The following is a 19183-nucleotide window of genomic DNA, read 5'->3' on the forward strand; positions in this document are numbered from 1 at the left end:
ATAAAGAAGGTCTTATGGCATTAGTAATAGTTAAATATAATAACAGAATATGGACCCTAGCCAATCAATTCTGGTTCCCAGGCATTGGAACAGGAACTGTTAAAAACACTTGGATTTAATTTCCAATAACTATAAAGGCAGCTTAATATTAGGAGGAGATTTTAACTGTATATTTGATATTTTTGAAACTACAGATAAAAGATCGCTGCCTACATCTGCTGTATCAAAAGCTTTAAACAAGTGGGTAGAATCATTTCATCTTCTAGATACTTTCAAATTTAAAGAAGATAAATCTTTGTTGTTTTCCAATAAAGACCACAGATTTGGTACCCAAACTAGAATAGATAAAATATTTGCTGCCCATGATTTACGCTCTAAAATCATTAATTTCTCAGTAACTCCTTGCCCCTTTTCAGACCACAATTCATGGATACTAAAACTTCAAAATCGGTACAAACCATTAATCTTTAACTCCAGAATTCCAGCATATATAACTAAAATTAAATAGTTCAGACCCTGGTTATTATCTGAATTACAGTTCTTAGATATTATTACACCACAGAGATAAATAAAATAATGATATGGGACTCATTAAATTCTTACATATATGGTAAAACCCTAACTTGGTATAAAAAAATCAGAGAATAGGATTCTTAATTATTAGATCTACAATCCAAACTTTTGTCAGTAAAAGCTGAAAAAATCAAAATCATTTGGAGATGAAAAAGAAAGTAGAAGTATTAAACAATAAATACAATGAAATTCTCACACATAAAACTAGTTTAGCTTTAGAAAAACTAAAAATTAATACCTTGGCCACTTCTTCCAAATATCTACATAATTTATCCACAAGAATCAAAATACAGTCAAAAGCTAATAACATTAAAAGTATCTTAAAATATAATGAAGTACAGCTACTGTCCAAAGGTCCCAGTCCCAAACAAGAAAACCAATTGATAGAAGAAGACAGGACACGACCACCACAGGATAGTGCATAAAATCCAAGTTTATTTTAGATGAATAAGCACTTTCACGTGCTCCATCAGCACGCTTCTTCAGATTTCTCTATATCATTTGTATCTCAATGTTTAAATATACCATCATAATTACTTAATTGGAGACAATCAATCCTAGATGCAAACAATTAGAATAATTGTATAAAACAATCTGCATCATACATTGTGAGTTCTAGTAGAAAAACATTTCATTTAAAACAAAACAAAAATTAATCAACACACCTATTATATGTGATTCTAATATAAATAGAAACAACCTAATGCCCAAATAAGCTAAAACCAAATCCATAATACAAACTAAACTCAATAATGTATTAAAAACTTCTCCTATAAAAATATATATATGTATAAATACTATGTAACAATATAGATTAGTTAATTCATATTTTCTGTACATATACATATATTTAATGAATATCAAAAACATATATATATGAGTAACCTCGATGTGACTATAAAACAAGTCACATCACATCGCTATGGGCACCCCATGTGCTAATTCGTATGCAAATCTAGTAGTATACTGTTGGGAGAGAAGGTTCCTGCTCAATTGTGCGTTCTATCCACAGGTGATTTTCTACAGAAGGTTTGTGGATGATATACTACTATTCTGGAAAGGTGATATAGAAGAACTGAAAGTTTTTATTTGCTATTTGGAATCAACTACAGACTTCTTAAGATTCACACTGGATTTTTCATATGATAAAGTGGATTTTTTGGATATAAGTATAACAAAGGATACAGGAGGTTGTATATCCACTTCCCTCTATAGAAAACCATGCTGGAAGAATGCACTCTTACATTACAGTAGCATGCATCCAAGATTTGTATTTTCTAATATTGTCAAGGGACAATTTATTAGGATCACTAGATTATGTAAGGATGTCTTGACCATGCAGACACAATTGGATATTATGCATATCATCTTTCTAGATAGAGATTATAATAGTTGCATGGTAGGTAAGATTAAGGATTCAGTACTAAATGGACTAGGAGAAGGCAGTAGTAATACAACTAGATATACCTATGGAAGTAGAAATATACCCAATGGTCCCAATGTTACTTTTACCACTAGATATACTAATGGCAATAGTAAGCTAGTAGATATTATTAGGAAGAATTGGCAGGTATTAACTGTCGATCCAATGATCCTAAATATTATAGGAGCCACCCCCAGGTTTAGGTATAGAAATAGTAAGAACCTTAAAAGAATTTTATGCAGAGAACATTCCTGCATTGAGCATGATAGACCTAGAATGACCAAATTAGGCACATATCGTTGCAATAGATGCAAGATGTGTAGTTTTATTATAGATGAACAATGTTTTATCCATCCTACCATTGATTATGAATTTATACCCAGGTTTCATGCCAGTTGTGATAATGGGAACTTGATATATTTAGGTTCATAGGTTCATAGGTTCATACTAGGCTATCTGCCCGAGGGCATTTACAAGCCTAACCCATAGTTTTGTGGCTTACGCCACCCCTTTAGTATGGGGAACTATACCCATTATTTTGCTGTGCCTCTGTCGAGCAGTGACACTGAGGTAATCCCTGGGGTATATCTGCGATCTCCCATCCATTGGTCAAGATTTCTCTTGAACAAGGCCAGCGAGGTGCTCTGCCTCACATATACCAGGATTTTGTTCCACAGCATAGGGAGTCTTTGGGTGATGAATCTATCCCTCCAGCATGTCCTATTAATAGCCGTGTCAAGGTTTAAGTCTCCCGCCCTTGTGGCTCTGACGGATCTAGATTTTTTGAGGTGAAGCATATTCATCAAATCTGGGTTTGACATGGCCTTGTATGTTAGGCAAAGGTCACCTCTGAGCAGGCAGTAAGCGACTGAATAGAGTTGAAGTTCTTTCAGTCGGGCAGCATAGGACAGATGTTTGAGACCCTTTATCCTTTTGGTGAGGAACTTTTGTGGCCTCTCAAGCTGCTGCAGGTGTCGGGTTAGATACATTCCGAATGGGGCATTGTACTCAATCATTGGTCTGATGAGTGATGAGTATAGGGAGACTATGACCTCCCTTGATCTAGATGAGAATCCCTTCATGACAAGGTGGGCAATGTAGAAGGTCTTCCTAACTACTTTGGCTACATGGGTGTCGAATGACAGACTACTATCAACTTGGGTCCCCAGGTCCCTGATAACTTCTTCTGTGTTCAGTGGATTGCCACCTATTTGGTAGCTAGGGGTAACCTTGTTTTTCCCGAAGGGTATGACTATGCATTTTTTGGCATTTAACTTTAGGCCATGGCTCTGGCACCAGTTATCCATTTCTGTGAGACCCTTCTGAAGGATATCTGTGTCAGATGTGTTTTCTACTATGGCCCAGTTTGCAGTCATCTGCAAACTTTGTCAGCCATAACCCTCCTGTGTTTGCTTGTACTTCGGAAAAGTAGATGCCAAACAAGAGTGGGCCCAGGACTGAGCCCTGTGGTACACCACTTGTGACAGGCTTTGAGTCTGACATGGCGCCAGCAACTCTGACCCTGTGGGTTCTGTCACTCAGCCAGTTTGCAACCCAACTTGTGATGTATGGGTTAACATTTAAGCTGATGAGTTTTTCAATGATACCCGAGTGGGATATTGTATCGAAGGCCTTCGCCAGATCGAGGTAGGCTGTATGGACTGCCTTTCCCTCATCAATGGCTTTGGTGACTGTTTCGAAAAAGTCAACCAAGTTTAGAAGGCATGATCTGCCTTTGACAAAGCCAAACTGGGATGGATCCAAAGTCTGCAAATTCCTTATGTCTTTATTTATGAGGTCCATTATGATCCTCTCCATGGCTTTACAGATAAGGCTTGTCAAGCTAATGGGCCGGTAATTTCCAGGGTCGGTGGAGGCACCGCCTTTGTGAAGTGGGACCACAGTTGCAGTGCGCCACTCCCTGGGTACATATCCAGAGGTAAGACTATGATTAAACAGCTGTCCTAGCTGTGGGTTTAATTCCTCCTTGAGTTTGTGGAGCACACAGCCGGGGACACCATCAGGTCCCATGGATGCTGTGTTTTTTGCTTTGGAGAGAGCAGTTCTCACTTGGGCGTTGGAGATGTTTGGGGGGCTGCAATCGCTTGGTATAGATATCTCTCCTTTTGGGGGGGGGGAGAAGTTTGCACTGAACCTGTCAGCCAGTATGTTGGCAATGTCTGTAGGATCAGTAATCTTCACATCATTTTGAACTAGTTCTGAACATATCTGGGAGTTTCCTCCCAGGTTTCTAACATAGCTAAAGAAGGCCTTATGATTGTCTTTTGAGTCTTTAGCTATTTTTCTCTCAAACTTTGCTTTGGATGATTTTATGAGAGCTCTTAGTTTTTTACTTATAGTGATTAAGGGTGTCTTACCTTTTAAGGATTTTGCTCTATCTTGTAGTAGCTTCCTCCTTTTGTTGTAGAGTTTGTTTATGGCTGGGGTCCACTAGACTGGACGCTTGCCTTTGGTACAAAGAGTCTTTGTTTTGCTTGGGATTGCCTTATCCATGCAGTCCTGCAGGTGGTGGTAGAAGGCATTTGTAAGTGATTCAGCGGCTTGAGTACTGTTTTCCAACGGCTCGGGGGCCTTAAAGGAGACCACACTAGTCTTTAGAAGAGTGAAGTCGGCTTTCGAGAAGTTCTTTACTGTGGTCTTTTTTATTTCAGGTGGGGGTGAGATGAGGACCTCCAGCGAGATTAGTTTGTGATCTGATCTCACCAGTGAGGGGTATACTTCCGGTGTTGAACATTGTGCTCCCATGTTCGTGATGATGAGATCAAGTATGTTTTCTCCTCTTGTGGGGATGGTGACTAGTTGTTCCATGGCATTTGAGTTTATGAATTCCAGGAACTTTTGGGCTAGGGTGTTTGGGCTTGAGTAGTGTACCCAGTCTATATTAGGGTAATTGAAGTCACCTAGTATGATGGTGTTTGGTGATACATTTATCCCCTCTAGTGTTTTCAGGAAGGCCATGTGAGGTTCCTGAGTTTGTGAGGGTGGCCTGTAACATGCTACAATTTGCAGAGCAGTCTTGCCTATGGTTAATTGCACCTGGATGGTTTCCGATGCATCGTGCTTTGCCACCAGTCTGGAGGTGTGGGTGTCCTTGATGAATATGGATACCCCCCCTCCTTTCTTGGTGTTTTCCGGATTTTGGGGCCGGAACGCATGATATGAGGTAAAACCTGATAGTGCTGGGGTGCTCTCAGGAGCCTTGAACCAGGTTTCTGTCACAGCACAGACATTGATGTTCTCCATACTGAGAAGGGCCTCGAGTGCGTGCATTTTGAGATTTAGACTTCTGGCATTGAGCAGCATTACCCTTAGTTTTTTTCCTTTTTTGTGTTCTAGGGTGGTAGGTTTAGAATTTGAGCCTTGCCTAAAAATGGCACTATGGGGGTGGCAAGAGCCTTTGCCAATATCCGGAATCCCAGGGGTGACAGGTGCAAGCCGTCCCTTGCGAAGCAGCGTGGCTTGTCCAGCATGTCATCCCAGGCAGACAGACATTGGATCCCCTTTGAATGACACCAGAGTTTAAGCCAATTGTTAAAGCTGATCATCTTATCTCTGTATTGTGGCATCATTCTTGGTGAAGGTAGGATACTGCTCAGGGTCAGGGTCATACCTGCCTGGTCTACATAATCAGAGAGCTCCTCAATGTCTCTTTTCATGTAGTCCAGGGAGGTACATCTCAGGTCGTTTACACCAGCGTGGACAATGACTGAGTCGTATTTGTACCTGCTGTCGAGAGACCTGAGTGCATGCGTTATGTGGCAGATTCTAGCGCCCAACAGGCAGCTTACTGTGACCTTCTCCTTACTCAGTCTGGTGAGCGGGACGTCAGTGTGTCTGACTATGGAGTCACCAATGACTAGTGTGTCTGGCATTGTGTTTGGCCTTAAGGGCTGTGACTGTTTGACACTCTGACTGTGTGGTCTATGTGTTGCAGGTGTTGTGTTCTGAGGTGGTGGTTGTTTGGGTGTCTGCTTTGGTGGCCTCTGCTGTTTTGGTAGATTTTTGATCAGAGCCTCCGAGTATGTCTTTGTGTGTTTATGTGTATGATTTGAGGTTGAGATGGTACTATGTGAGACTGGGTCTATAGTGTGTGTGGTAACCTTTTCCTCCTGACTGGTCTTGCCAGTCCTATGTTGAAGAGCTCAGCCTCCAGTTTGGCCGTATAGTTGCATCTCTCGCATGTATTTGTGTTTTGTGGGAGGAGGAGAGGGTTGTCTGTGTACATGAGGCAATTGTAACATTGCCTCAATATTCCCAGGTTCACCAGCTGAGCAGGAGAGGACACTAGCAACTGATCCCTCGACATGCTAGAAGGACTAGACAAAAACTTTAAAAGAGATTCGGGGGCGTGGGTGACCGAGAAATGGGGGTTTGCCTTTTGGGGTGCTATCTATAAGAGTGCCGTAACAAGATAATAAGTACTGTAGGAGCAAGTGCTAGGTTTAACAGATAGAGAATAGTCTACTTGGAGTCAAGTAGAGATGATCTTTTAGTTATAGGATACGCTGATTAGATCAGTAGTATAGTTCGAGGAAGGTAGTTTTAAGGGAAAATTTGAAGAGTGGACTTTAGGTAGCCCGAATAGTTTAAACCTGCTTAACCGGCGCTGCCCTAGTGTGCAACAGTGGCAACTCAGCTAAATCGCTAAAGCATGCTTTATAGCAGGGGGCTGGAAAATACAGGAAATGACCCAAAATGGCCAATAAACTACAAGTTACTGCCTTAAACCACTCCTCTGAGGACAAACAGGCAGCTCAGTACTCCCTACTCCCACTAGTGAGTAAAGAAACTACCCCTTGACCAAACAAGGAAAATGGAGAAAACAGGAACCAAGACAAAGCCCAGGGATCAGCAAAATCTGATCACTGGAACAAACTATCAGGAAAGTATGGAAAACAAGAGTATTTTTTTTGTTTTTTTCAAGTTTTTTTTCAGATAGGCAGAAAATACAATAAATGCTGTGTTTTTCAACTAAATGCTATCAAAAGCTAGTACACTTGAGTGTATTAGCCTGTTGTTTAACTTTTAAGCAAAACTTAAACAAGCAAGTGCAACAAACAATTCAAGCTATTAAAAACAGTAAAAACAGGTAATAGCAGAATAAAACAGGCAGAAATAGCAATCGAAAGGCTTAAAAAGTCGAAAATGCAGAAAAAAATACTTAGAATCTGGAAAGTTTGTCTTTTCTGGTCTCTGCTGCTCTAGGAACTCTGCTGGACACCACGAGGAGCTGTGCTGAGTTCTTTATAGCCAGAAAAGCCCGCCAAAGCGTGCTTTATAGCAGGGGGCTGGAAAAGACAGGAAATGACCCAAAATGGCCAATAAACTACAAGTTACTGCCTTAAACCACTCCTCTGAGGACAAACAGGCAGCTCAGTACTCCCTACTCCCACTAGTGAGTAAAGAAACTACCCCTTGACCAAACAAGGAAAATGGAGAAAACAGGAACCAAGACAAAGCCCAGGGATCAGCAAAATCTGATCACTGGAACAAACTATCAGGAAAGTATGGAAAACAAGGGTATTTTTTTGTTTTTTTCAAGTTTTTTTTTTCAGATAGGCAGAAAATACAATAAATGCTGTGTTTTCAGACTAAATGCTATCAAAAGCTAGTACACTTGAGTGTATTAGCCTGTTGTTTAACTTTAAGCAAAACTTAAACAAGCAAGTGCAACAAACAATTCAAGCTATTAAAAACAGTAAAAACAGGTAATAGCAGAATAAAACAGGCAGAAATAGCAATCGAAAGGCTTAAAAAGTCGAAAATGCAGAAAAAATACTTAGAATCTGGAAAGTTTGTCTTTTCTGGTCTCTGCTGCTCTAGGAACTCTGCTGGACACCACGAGGAGCTGTGCTGAGTTCTTTATAGCCAGAAAAGCCCGCCAAAGCGTGCTTTATAGCAGGGGGCTGGAAAAGACAGGAAATGACCCAAAATGGCCAATAAACTACAAGTTACTGCCTTAAACCACTCCTCTGAGGACAAACAGGCAGCTCAGTACTCCCTACTCCCACTAGTGAGTAAAGAAACTACCCTTGACCAAACAAGGAAAATGGAGAAAACAGGAACCAAGACAAAGCCCAGGGATCAGCAAAATCTGATCACTGGAACAAACTATTAGGAAAGTATGGAAAACAAGAGTATTTTTTTGGGTTTTTTCAAGTTTTTTTTCAGATAGGCAGAAAATACAATAAATGCTGGTTTTTCAACTAAATGCTATCAAAAGCTAGTACACTTGAGTGTATTAGCCTGTTGTTTAACTTTTAAGCAAAACTTAAACAAGCAAGTGCAACAAACAATTCAAGCTATTAAAAACAGTAAAAACAGGTAATAGCAGAATAAAACAGGCAGAAATAGCAATCGAAAGGCTTAAAAATTTGAAAATGCAGAAAAAAATACTTAGAATCTGGAAAGTTTGTCTTTTCTGGTCTCTGCTGCTCTAGGAACTCTGCTGGACACCACGAGGAGCTGTGCTGAGTTCTCTATAGCCAGAAAAGCCCGCCAAAGTGTGCTTTATAGCAGGGGCTGGAAAAGACAGGAAATGACCCAAAATGGCCAATAAACTACAAGTTACTGCCTTAAACCACTCCTCTGAGGACAAACAGGCAGCTCAGTACTCCCTACTCCCACTAGTGAGTAAAGAAACTACCCCTTGACCAAACAAGGAAAATGGAGAAAACAGGAACCAAGACAAAGCCCAGGGATCAGCAAAATCTGATCACTGGAACAAACTATTAGGGAAGTATGGAAAACAAGAGTATTTTTTTTGTTTTTTTCAAGTTTTTTTTTTCAGATAGGCAGAAAATACAATAAATGCTGTGTTTTTCAACTCGTAATTTTTTATTTAATGTAATTGTGTTATTTAGCAACCTGCACACAATGTATGGTGTTTTATGTGGGCATGACCTCAAGAAAATTAAAAGATAGAATGTACAATCATATTTATGATATAAGAAAGAAGAATCAACAGAACGCATTAGCTAGACATGTTATATCTCACACTAATCATAGTTTTAAATTCAGTGTGTTACAATTGATAAAAAAGAATAGAGGGGGAGGCAATAATATGAATTACCTAGAATCCATTGAGCTTTGTTGGATTTTTAAATTACGAGCTCACATAGATCCTGGTCTTAACCAATTTATTAGCATTAAGCCTGTGCTTGATGCTCGTAAGTAATATTTTTATGGGTTTGAAACACAATTGATTTTGATTTTTGTTTTAAATGTTTTATGGAAGTAGATTGGTTATATGCATATTTATATCTATTCACATGTCATTATATGTTTTGAATAAACACTGTTGCTTTTGTTTTGTATTTTCATACATAGAAGCTACGTACATATATTTATATGCTATGTAATATTATATGAGTATTAATGACTATAGAAAAATGGTTGAAACGTTTTTAATGCCATTAATTATTTAAGCTATATATAACTGTGATGTGACTTGTTTTATAGTCACATCAAGGTTACTCATATATATATATGTTTTTGATATTCATTAAATATATGTATATGTACAGAAAATATGAATTAACTATTCTATATTGTTACATAGCATTTATACATATATATATTTTTATAGGAGAAGTTTTTAATACATTATTGAGTTTAGTTTGTATTATGGATTTGGTTTTAGCTTATTTGGGCGTTAGGTTGTTTCTATTTATATTAGAATCACAGATAATAGGTGCGTTGATTAATTTTTGTTTTGTTTTAAATGAAAAGTTTTTCTACTAGAACTCACAATGTATGATGCAGATTGTTTTATACAATTATTCTAATTGTTTGCATCTAGGATTGATTGTCTCCAATTAAGTAATTATGATGGTATATTTAAATGTTGAGATACAAATGATATAGTGAAATCTGAAGAAGCGTGCCCAGGGAGCACGTGAAAGCACTTATTCTTCTAAAATAAACTTGGATTTTATGCACTATCCTGTGGTGGTCGTGTCCTGTCTTTTTCTATTAAAAGTATCTTCCATGAAAAGAAAGGGAAAAAATGTTCTCGGATATAGGTGACATTCTTGATGCCTATCGAAATCACTATATGGAACATTTCTAAAAAGAAAATATACATATCGATCAATTAAATCTAGATGAAAAATGTTCTAATATAAAAAAAATACCAGTAAAATTAAAACTAGATCTGCAAGCACCCATATGCTACAAAGAATTTACAGATACAATAAAAGAGGGCAAAAATAATAAAGCTCAAGGTATAGATTGCATAATTATGGAAATATATAAACCTTTTCCTTCAAAGGTACTATCCTTCTTCCATAAAACTCTATTAGAAATTCAGTCACAAGCTTTAATACCACCCTCTTGGAGATATTCCTTAGTCACACCAATCCTAAAGGAAAACAAATCCCCAAACCTCTGTACCTCATATAGACCTATATCATTATTAAATAATGACTATAAGATACCTATGACAATATTAACTAACAGAATGAAAATACCACTATCCAAAACAATAAATAATGATCAAACTGGATTTATATATCATAGATACACACATGACAGTATTAAAAGGATAATTTCTCTTATCGATCATGTTAATAAAGAAAATAAAGAAACACTCATAATTGGCTTAGATATAGAGAAAGCCTTTGATTTCCTAAATTGGAACTATTTATTCAAAATCCTAATGCTATTTGAATTTCCTGCATCATTTGTTCATCTCCTAAAGAATACATATATGTCCTTTTACCTCTGAATCTATACATATAACAAAAGGCACTTAACAAGGATGCCCCATGTCAGCAATTCTATTTGCTCTGGCTATTGCAATATTGGCAGATTCAATTCACAAAAATATAAAAATCAAAGGAATAGATGTTTATCAACAATACAGTTCTAAAGTAATGTTAATTGCTGATAACATATTACTAACATTATCTAATACAAACGAGACATTAAAAGAATTAGATATATTAATTGACAAATTTCACATGACTTCAGGACTCCATTTCAATAAATCAAAATCATATTTTTTTATTTTTAAATAAAAAAAGAACTGCAGACTAAGGTGGATCACATCATAGGGAAACAAGAATCTACCTTAAAATATCTAGGAATTGAGTTATGCAAGGATAATAATTAATTAGTCTAAAAAACTACAATAATATAATCAATACAATTAAAATCTCTGTGGAAAAATGGCACAAAATAATAGTAACATTTGAAGATAGACTACAGTTAATAAAAATGGTTTTACTGCCCAAGATCCTATATATATATAGCCTTGGCAATACAACTATTACCAGAAAGGAATATACTTAAAGAAATACATTCATGCCTAATAACATTTTTATGATTTCCCAAAAAAAAAAAACAGAATAGCTTTAATATATCATATCAGACCATGGAAACAGAGAGGATTAATCTTTCCTCATATAGAAACATATATAAAAGCATCAATATCTAAAACAATCTCAGAATGAATACATCCAAATTTCTCTGAAATTGGAAAGAATTACTAACTGTAATATCAATAAATTAATTTGATTTACAAAAAAAAATTTCAAATAACAGATAAAAACAATTTGCCATGGCACATATGTATTAGTATGCAATGTAACATAACTAAACCCACTAAAACTCATATGATTAATTATTACATTGACTCATTTAGGAAAATTATTAATGAAAATATAGATTTAAAAAAACTGGTTTTATCTTTTAATATCATTTATAGTCACAAAGAACATTCCACATACAATATATAGAGAAATTATTCATTCCTGGGAACAGAAAGGATTTGTTTGTTGGTTCCAATGTATCAAAGAACTAAAACTTTTAGATATGCAAGTAATAAAAAGAACATACAAAATTTGGCAACAGGACTGGCTAACTTTACAGAGTATTCTGTCATATTCAAAAGATTTAAGTAGAATAATTAACAATTCTTCATTTAAAGAAATACCTAAATTTATGAAATACATCTATGAAATCATATATAATGACTTTGACATGGGAAACAGTATTTCAAAATGTTGCAAAATATTGATAAACTATAAAACAACACCCGAAACCTCATATTGGAAATATATAACAAAAAGACACTCAATACAGTTAACTGAAGATATTAAAACAAATATCTTATAATTGGTAAAATATACATCCTTTGCACAATACTGGAAAGTTTTTAATTGGAAATGCTTGCACAGAGCATTCTTAACCCCCAGACAGAATCAGCACAATTAGTTCTTCCATAAAAGAAATATGTTGGAGATGTGACCAAGTACACAATGCAGACTGGAACCACATTTTCTTTGATTGTGTTAAAATTAAGCCATTTTGGAATGGTATTAATAACTTTCTACAAACTTTATTTAATGAATCATTTTATTTAACTAAAGCCCTTGTATTATTAAATATGAACAAAGGTGTTCATTTGAGTAGGCCAGACATGTATCTGGTATGGACTATACTTGTAATGTCAAGGAAGTGTATAACAAGAAGATGGAATACAAACACAATACCAACTTTGGAAGACTTCTACAGCCTACTGAAGACCACAGCATTATTGGAAATTAAAATTAAACAATTAAGAATTTATCCAAAGCTATTTATCAACAACCCTTGGGGAAAAGTCTTATCGTTGATTGATACTATACAATAATTGATCAGACACTCTGATAATGGATTGGACATACTTATAAAGTACCTGTATAGATTAAGGTCTGTTATAGTGTCAGGCTAATGTAAATAGTTATTTAAGATGTTATGTATAAATACTATGGAACTCATTCAGATGTATTTGAAAAATAAAAAAAAATTGATAAGGAAATGAGACATCCTGGAATTAAGCCAGGATCAATACCAGAATTACTCTTAACCTTGAGCAATGCAGAAACAACTAGATCTTCAGTAATTGTTGGATTTGTTATAGACATTTTATAACTAATCTAGCTTTCAGCAAAACATACACAATATGATTCAAATAATGTAGCAAAGTAATCATTCATGTCCTCAGTTATATTAGTGTTGTCACATAGAAGAATTCCCTTCATACAAGATTGGTCCAAGTCTATTACTAATATTGACAGGAAGGAGGCAGAAGAGAGTTTCCACACTTTGGTATACATTTTATGAGCTGTTTATTTAAAAGATGGGTATGAGTCAGTTTAAGTCATTCTGATGAAAGGAAAGCTTTGCAAGAAATTAGAAACTACAGAACATATACAAATTAAATAGGAATTATGAAAGCAACAAGTGGGAAATGTTGCATTAATGTACATAGGTTCATAAGTTCATAGGTAGGTACTAGGCTATCGGCCCAAGGGCCTACATAAGCCTAGCCAACAAGGCTGCCTGGCTTACACCACCCAAGAAAGTTATTTTCCTGTACCACTGTCGAACAGAAGTGATCCCTGGGGTGTATTTCCTATTTCCCATTCACTCATCAAGATTTTTCTTGAAGAGTGCTAATGAAGAACTTTGCTTGACATAGATGGGTAGCCCTTTCCAGAGGTTCCCTATTAGAAGACTGAAGACGCATTCTTTCAAATGTGTCTTGGTCGAACTCAAAAGCGTAAAATGGTAAAATATTAAAGTGGCTTCTAAGCGAATTCTTTCCCAGGGAAAGAAATTGCTTGGCCGCTTCATTACTTTGCTGTTTTCGGCACTGTAGTGGGGTCTCGGAGTTGGTATATTTAAGTAGGGGTTGTGTGGGGGGAACAGTCCCCCACATTGTGGGGCATGGGGGCAAAGCCCCCCCACTTAATGTAATGTTTAAAGTATGTTTTTTTGTTTTTGGTTGTTGTTGAAACAGCTTCAAAATTGTAAGCTTTCACTTACATAGGGTTGATTAATCACTGTTCGCTTTTTTAAGTGCTTGGTGATCTAATATACACCTGTTCCAGAGTATGGGAAGTCTCTGGTACAGGAATCTATCCATCCAGCATGTCCTGTTTATTGTGGTGCAAGGTTTAGGTCCCTATAGCATGTAGCTCGGAGGGATTGGGATTTCTTTAGGTATAGCATGTCCAACAGCTCTGGGTTTGACATAGCTTTATATGTTAGGCAGAGATCACCTCAGAGTAGGTGATATGCTATGGAGTAAAGCTGGAGTTTTTTGATACGGTCAGTGTAGGGCATTTGTAAGAGGCCAGTAATCCTCTTTGTGAGGTACTTCTGTGGCCTTTCCAGCTGCTGCAGATGTCTTGTAAGGTACATTCCAAAAGGGGCGTTGTACTCTATAATGGGTCTAATGAGTGTCGAGTAGAGAGGAACAATGATCTCTTTTTTCCTGGATGAGAATCCTTTTATGATAAGGTGTGCTACGTAGAAGGACTTCCTGACTACTGTGGCAATGTGACTATCAAAGGTGAGACTACTGTTAACCTGGGTCCCAAGGTCTCTTATCACACATTCAATGTTAAGTAGATTGCTGCCTATGTGGTAGTTCATGGGTACAGAGTTCTTACCAAAGGGGATGACACTGCACTTTTTGGCATTGAGCTTGAGGCCATGGCTCTGACACCAGGAATCTGTCTCAGTGAGGCCCTTCTGTAGGATGTCCACATCATTTGGGGACTTGACTATGGCTCCTAGTTTGCAGTCATCTGCAAATTTCATTAGCCAGAGGCCTTCTGTGTTAGCCTGTACTTCAGAGAAGTAGATACCAAACAGGAGAGGTCCCAGGATGGAACCCTGTGGTACTCCACTTGTCACTGCTTTGAGGTCACATTTGGAGTCTGCAACTTCTACAGTGTGGGTTCTGTCAGTGAGCCAGTTGGCAACCCATCTTGTGACATAGGGATTTATACATAATTTAGTGAGTTTAACTATTATTCCAGAATGGGGGATGGTGCCAAAAGCCTTGGTGAGGTCAAGATAGGCTGTGTGAACCACCTTACCCTCATCTACGGCTTTGGTGACTGCCTCAAAGAAGTTGATCAGTTTCAGGAGGCATGACCTGCCTTTCACAAACTCAAACTGGGTGGGATCCAGTGTTTGGAGGCTACCAATGTCTTTGTTAATGAGTTCCATGATGATATGTTCCATGGCCTTGCAGACCAGGCTCGTCAGGCTAATAGGTTGATAGTTCCCGAGATCAGTGGTGGCTCCCCCTTTGTAGACTGGGATAACTGTTGCTGTGCACCATTCAGTGGGCACAAAGCCTGATGCGAGGCTATTATTGAACATGGTGCTTAAGTAGGGAGCCAGTTTGTTCTGAAGTTCATGTAAAACGCAGCCTGGGATGTTGTTCGGTCCCATAGATGCTGTGTTTTTGGCTTTAGAGTTTGCAGCTTTTACCTGCGTAGTTGTGATTACAGGGACTCTGCATTTTTCCTGTATAGATATGGGCCATTTAGGGGGTGGGGGCTAAAGTTAGCACTGAACCTATCTGCCAGGATGTTGGCAATATCAGTTGGTTCTGTAATTTTCGTGCCGTTGTGCTGTAACTCAGACCAGATCTGGGTGTTGCCATTGAGATTCTTGAAATAGCTATAGAATGCTTTGTGGTTGCCCTTAGAATTAGTGGTGATTTTGTTTTCCTAGCTAGCTTTGGAGGATCTTATAAGGGATCTCACCTTCTTACTGAGGCTGACCAGGGAGCTCCTCCACTCATGGGATTTTACTCTCTTTTGCAACAGTTTCTTCCTTCTGATGTACAGTTTGTTTATGGCAGGGGACCACCATATTGGCTTCCTTTTTTTGGAGGATAGCATCCTGGTTCTGTTTGGGATAGCATGATCCATGCACTCATGTAAGTGCTTATAGAGTGCATTTGTTTAGGATTCAGCAGTTGTAACTGTATTGTCCATCTGCATAGATGTCATGAAGTTCACCACTTCTGTCTTTAGAAGCATGAAGTTGGCTTTGGAGAAAATGTTTACCGTGGTTTCCTTAATGGGGGGGTGGGGGTGGGATGTGGATATCATGGGTGATTAGCTTATGGTTGGATCAGACCAACGAGGAGTTGACTTCAGGTGTAGAACACCGGTCACTCATGTTGGTAATGACTAGGTCTAGGATATTGTTGCCCCCGGTGGGGGGTGTGGATAAGTTGATCCAGGGCATTGGAGTTTATGAATTCCAGAAAGCGTTGAGCTAAGGAGTTGGTACACGAGTAGTTTTCCCAGTTAATGGTGGGGTAGTTGAAGTTGCCCATTATTAGGGTGTTTGGTTGAACCCTAATATTTTCCAGTACATCAAGAAAAGAGGAGTGGGAATCCTGGGGTATGGTAGGGGATCTCTAGCAAGCTACAATTTGGATTGCAGTTTTGCCCAGAGTTAGTTGCACTTGGATAACCTCAGATGCATTATGCTGAGCAACTAGCCTGGAGGTGTGGATATCCTTAATAAATATGGAGACACCTCCGCCTTTGGTGTTTCGGTCCAGGTTACATGGCCGAAAAGTGTACCTGGTAGTGCAGGGGTGCTCTCTGGAGTTTTGAACCAGGTCTCAGTCACTGCACAGATATTGATGTTCTCCATTTTAAGGAGTGCCTGGAGTGAGTGCATTTTGAGATTTAGACTTCTAGCTTTGAGTAGCATTACCCTCAGTTTTAGCTTGCCTGTTCCTGCTATGGTGGTGAATTTGTCATTTGAACCTTGCCTAAAAAAGGAAGGCACTATTGAGACATATGTTGAGAAAACTATTGTTATATAATACATTTTATCAAGAAGGCAATATTATCAATGCATACAGAAGGAATAACATAATAATTGACTTTCAGTGGATCTGTACAAGTTATTGATGGTAGAATATCCAGGTCTACTTACATTTTTTAGAATTCTAAGATACACAAATCCACAGAAGGACCACTTTTTTTGGCCTATAGTGTTGGCTAAGACCTCCAAATATAACCAAATTAAATCTAACAGACAAGATACCTGTTAATGGTGTAAGAAAAAAAATCATATATGAGAGACTCATGGCATTTTCTGGAAAAACTAAAGTATGTGCATCATGAAAAATGATTTGCTGGTGTGTTACATTAGAAATAAAAATTTTCATTCCACAAGAATGAGCTGTAGCTGTAATAGACTTGCTAATATGCATGTATTTTAAAAGTATTATTAAAACCAGCAGTATTTCTGAATTATTAGATAGTGTAGCATAACAGTTATGTCAGATTTTATAACAGAGTTTATAATCAACGTGGCATGGAGCTGAGGGCTGTGGTGGCTCCCACTTTCTCCAACTTGTTTCTGAATGTGTGAGAAACGACTTAAAAATCAAGGAGTTCACAATGAGCTAAACTGACGATTTTGTTTTATATGGCATGGGCATAACAACAAACTGAATACATTTAATACATATTTAAGAAACATTAGACCATAATTGACTCTTTCTCAATAGTAGTCTAAGGACAATATAAACATTTTGGATATTATTGTAAGTGTAGACAGTACTAACAATGAGCTAAATCCTAGGATATATAGGAGGACCACTTTTTATACACACACACATACATACATACATATATACCTATAAGCATGCATACAGATATTTCAAGCACTGGTAATAATGCCCTTCTAGCCTGTCAACATACAAAAAACAATTTTTTGCATAATATGTGTCCAGACTGTTCTTAAAAATATTTAAACTAGTGATTGCTTTAATGTAATTTGGTAGTCTATTCCGTACACCAGCTGCTCTGTCCAAACCAATTAGTACACTTCTCATTCCTACAGAATCTTCTACATTGGTTCTCTGATTATTCTGTATTACTTTTTGGCAATCCCAAACATTCTTAGAAGTAGTTGTCTCTAAATACCCAAATAAGATATCTATATGAGACACTGTACAAGTTCAGATATTGTAGTTTTTCATAATAACTTAAAATTTCACATCCAAGGATGCACTTGGTATATTTCCATGGCATTCTTTCTAGTTTACTCATGTTTCCCTTCTTATAAGATTTCCATATTGTTATTCCATACTCAAGTCTGGCTGTAGTGTAACTCGCAAACAATGAATTTATCCTTTCTGATTCTCTAGGCTTTATAAATCTTTCTACACAACCTATTATTCTATAACTATCACTCACCAATTGGTTTATATGATTAGAAAATCTCAAAGCTGGATCTACCAACATAACCAGGTTCCTAAATAAATCCACAGTATCAATCAATGTGTGCTGTATTAAATATTCCCTTTCAATTTATGTCTCCCAAATGTCATATGCTTAAGTTGTGATGTATTTATCAGCATACTATTCTCCTGAACCTGAACAGTAATTTTTTAAGGTCTTTTGCAGAAATACTATATGTCACATATGTAATCATTTTACCCATTTCAAGTCATCTGCATACAGACTGTAGAATACTTTAGATGAAAAAGACAGATCTGAAAGATACAATCTAAACAAATATGGGCCTAGGACAGAGCCTTGTGAGACACCCTGAACATATCATGAATTTCACATGTTCATTTGCTGTATGATCCTTGCTATGTCCTATTTGTAAGCCATGAAGCTATCCATCTTATCAAGAGTACATCAGTACCTAGTTGTTCTATTTTTTATCACTGTTTTGTATTTTCCCAATCAAATGCTATAGTTAAATCTATATAAGTTATATCACAGCACAATTTTTCACTCATAGCTGTTATTATATTGTTATAGAATATCACGTTGCTAGTAGTAATAGATTTATTTTCATCTTATGTACAATGATATATATATGGTTTCAAGTCTCAACCTTTCTAATTCTGACAGTAATGTATCCAATATACCATTCTCCATTATTTTTCAGCAACCTGAAAATAAACTTAAGGATCTATGTGACTCTAGCTTTGTCCTACTCCCTTTTCCCTTAAAGACATGTTTAACAAGTGCATGTCTCCAGTCTTGAGGAATCTCCCCTTATTAATATGACCTAGTAAATGGCATATATATTGGTACTATAAATTTGTGTTGACAGGTGTCATGTCATTATTACTAATTCTTTCTCCTACCTCTACTTTATTTGGATCCAGTTTCCATATTTCTTTTTTAATATAATCTAATTTGATTTCAGTATTTGAGGTTACCTGGATGTCACTAGGGCAATTTATTACCCCCCCCCCCCTTTGTAGAGCTAAACCGCTATATATAAGACTATAAATGTATAAACTGTTGAGTCTGAGAATAAATTTTAGAATCTACACACAGTTTATCAATGTGTATGTCTTTACTCCTGCCACATCGTATGTAT

The 19183-nt window shown here is 37.2% G+C and overlaps 1 protein-coding gene across 1 annotated transcript in view; it reads left to right on the forward strand.

The window, feature by feature from the left end:
• Window positions 1-19183, forward strand: part of LOC122813051 (visinin-like protein 1) — a 683305-nt gene that overhangs the window by 142865 nt on the left and 521257 nt on the right. The gene's annotated exons all lie outside the window — the stretch shown is intronic.

This window comes from Protopterus annectens, chromosome 1.part1 (assembly GCF_019279795.1).
Source record: "Protopterus annectens isolate FY-2018-M chromosome 1.part1, PAN1.0, whole genome shotgun sequence".
Taxonomy (NCBI): Eukaryota; Metazoa; Chordata; order Ceratodontiformes; family Protopteridae; genus Protopterus; species Protopterus annectens.